This window comes from Panthera uncia, chromosome E1 (genome assembly GCF_023721935.1).
Source record: "Panthera uncia isolate 11264 chromosome E1, Puncia_PCG_1.0, whole genome shotgun sequence".
NCBI classification, from domain to species: domain Eukaryota; kingdom Metazoa; phylum Chordata; class Mammalia; order Carnivora; family Felidae; genus Panthera; species Panthera uncia.
This window is the reverse complement of record NC_064814.1, coordinates 48,465,593-48,468,799: the sequence shown is the minus strand read 5'-3', so window position 1 is coordinate 48,468,799 and position 3,207 is coordinate 48,465,593. Positions and strand designations below refer to the sequence as shown.

Genomic DNA, 3,207 nt, shown 5'->3' with positions numbered 1-3,207 from the left:
TGTAGCACATCATGAGGGTTCTTGCAACCTGGCAACTGGCCAACTGGCTTTCCCAGAGCAAGGGATCCAGAGAGAGGCAAGAAACCACAGTTCTTTTATGACCAAGTGCCCAAACTCACACATTGTAACGTCTACTTTTTTCCCACTTGTTAGATGAAGGGCATTAAGTTCAGCCCATACTCAAGGGGAAGAGAATTAGGCATCACCTTTTGAAGGGAATGTCAAGATTTACAAACGTATTTTGAACCGCCAAAATATTTTATTTCATTCTTATTTTTTAGCTCTGTCTAATCTGCTAGATAACACACCCATGTATTTCTAAAATCGAATATTCACTCTTTCATTTCTGGAATTTTCTTTTTTGGTATTTGAAACATATCAAGTCGTTTTTATTGTCTCTTGTTAATTTCTTAGGCCACTCTTTTGCTTTACTTATTTGTTTTTTGTTTATATGTTAGAGAGAGAGCATGTTAGTGCGGGAGAGGGGCAGAGCGAGAGAGACTGAACCTCAAGCACGCTCCGCACTCAGCACAGAGTCCAACACGGGTCTCAATCCCTCGAACTTGGGATCATAACCTGAACTGAAATCAAGAGTTGGACACTCAACCAACCGAGCCACCCAGGCGCCCTAGTCCTTTCGTTTTTAAAAGATTAAACCCACCCATCTGCATTCTGTATCTGAGAATCCCCATATCCGAAGTCTGTGGATCTGATTTTGCTGGTTCTTATGCAGAAGGACTTCTCTTTTGATTTATTTAAAATAAAATGCGAGTGTATTTGGACTGGCACTTTACGTGTGCGAAAAGTAGAAGGCCTGGTTTGAGAATGTATTTCTTTCAGAGAGAATATACCCCCGCCAGCTTGCTGTGGGTCCTAATAACCCAGGAAATTATAAACTAATGTTTTGACTTGCACGTTTGGGTCTCTGCAGGCAGAGTGAATTCCGACCGGAACCCAGGTTTCCTATTAGACTCCATGTACTCTCTAACCAGATTTAATTAATGTTAACGTTTGGGTATGCTTGTTAAAAAAGAAAAAAGAAAAAAGAAAAGTAAGACTCTGTCCTCCATCCCTGTAGCCAAATCCACCGAGCTTCTGAGCGTCGGGAACATTTGCGGGCGGAAAGAGCCGGTCAGGACACGGCTCCAGAAGGCACCAGACCTTGGGACAAGGGCCCCCTTTCTGGACGAGAGGCCCCTGCAGGTGTGAATTCAATCTTCCGGCAGGTGGCGTTCCCAGGGGGCCCAAGTGCGTTGGGGAGGGGGAGGGGGAGGAGACGCGGCTTTGCAGAGGCGAGGGTGGGGTGGGTGGAGGATGGGGGTTGGTAACCCCGGGGGCCCGCGATCAACGGAGGCGGGGGTGGCAGGGCGGCCGCCAGGGCGCAGGGGGGGGGGGGGGGGCGGGGGGGTGGTGGCCGCCCCGCGGGGGGGGGGGGGGGGGGGGGTCACTCTGAGCTTGTCGCCGCGCCTCCTGTCGGCCGCCGCAAGGAACCTCTGCCTCTCCCAGTCGCATTTATAAACCCCGTATTCGCGATGCGAGGAAAAAGAGCGGGGTTTTCCGCCCGCTGGCAGTGTGACAACGCTCGCCGGAGGCCGGATTTCTCCCCTAACGGCCTTTGCGGCGCTTCCTGCGGCCCTCCGTGGTTGGCGAGGGAAAAAAGGCGACCGTGACCCCGACGTGACTTGAACACGCAACCTTCTGATCTGGAGTCAGACGCGCTACCATTGCGCCACGAGGTCACAGCGAGCAGACGACTCTGCGTCGCTAAAGACCTCGCCGCGCCGGCTCGGTCCCGCGGCCGGGAACACCTAGGCTCCGAGACGCGGTCCCCCCGGCGCGCGTCGGAGGGGAGGAGCTCGAGCGGCCCGCTCCTCGACTTCCGGGAAACCGGCGCTCGGCGGCTTCCGAGCCCGGGCCGGGCGCCGCGGCGGCGGGGACGCGGCCGCGGGGGCCGGGCGGGTGGCGGCGGGGCGGTGGGGGGTGTGGAGGGGGAGATCGGAGGCGGCCGGGGTGGGGGCGGGAGCGGCTCCCGAATTCCGCGGGGCGGACTCGCCAGGCCCTCCGGCCGCCGCGCGGAAAATGGCGGCGGCCGCCGCGGCGCGGGTTCGAGGACGCTGCTCCCGGTGGCCGCGACCCGGCAGGGCCGGGGCGGGGGAAGGAAGACGGGGCGCCCCCCCCCCCCCCCAAGCCGGGACTGTCCTGTGAACTGTAAAAGGAAACATCTTCTTTGAGGAGGGTCAGCACAGTATCTGGACGAGAGCATCAGAGCCGCTGAAAACGCCGCCATCCAGAGACCGCCACTGCTGACGCTCGTGTACATTTCTTTTTGCAGAGTTTTACCGGCTGTGTGTGATCCCCAGTATATTTTTGACCTTTGACTCGATGAATGGAACGCAGAGCGAAAAGTAGCCGCACGTTTGCACGCAGTATAAATCCTTGCTTGTCTGGCGCCCGGATCGAGACAGGGAACATCAGCGTCCCCCTTCCGGTCACTTCAGATTCATTTTTGAGATGGGATTTTATGGCACATAACAGTTTGTCAGTTTCCTCGCTTGTCGTCATCTTGTCCGCGTATTTCAGTTAATGTTTTCTCCTAGCATGATTTTAAGGGGCTCATGGTCCACCTCTTGGGAGTCTTAAGTCCCTGCTTTTGGACAGTACTTTTTCCCCCCTTTGTTTAAGAAAAATAAGACTATTAAGTGAGTAAGCTCTTGAAATTAAAAAAAAAAAAAAAGCCATTAGTAATATACACCACTATCCTTGTCTAGGAACACGAAACATCAATCAATTCTAAATACAACACCCACAGGGCCTGGTGTTTTTCAGAGAAGGAACGACCTGGAATGGGCCTCACTATAGGAGGGAAAGAGGAACGGTGTCTGGGGCTCTCAGTGAAGCCAGTGGGGGTGAAGGGCATCTCACCATCCTGGTTATTCTGGCAGCTGAGACCCCCCCCCCCCCCAGAGGTTCTCCATGTCAAACGGGATAGGAGTCTTGGCATGTGCTTGTGGCCAGGTGTGAGCATAGCAGGCATTTTAACAGTGAGTCCTGAGGCAGCCTGCCAAGGGTGTCAGAGAAGCAGAGACCAGAAGGTTCTGTCGATGTCCCCAGGGCCAGGCACGGGTCAGCTAGCCCCAGATTACTGATTACATCTCCAGATATCCAGACGGGAGTCACTTCCTTATTGCTTTTGATGGCCCCGGGGGT

At 54.6% G+C, this 3,207-nt stretch overlaps 1 non-coding gene across 1 annotated transcript; it reads right to left on the bottom strand.

The window, feature by feature from the left end:
- Window positions 1-1,667: 1,667 nt before the first annotated feature.
- Window positions 1,668-1,739, bottom strand: TRNAW-CCA (transfer RNA tryptophan (anticodon CCA)). Its single transcript has one exon. It is a non-coding gene; the product is annotated as a tRNA-Trp (tRNA).
- Window positions 1,740-3,207: the final 1,468 nt, after the last annotated feature.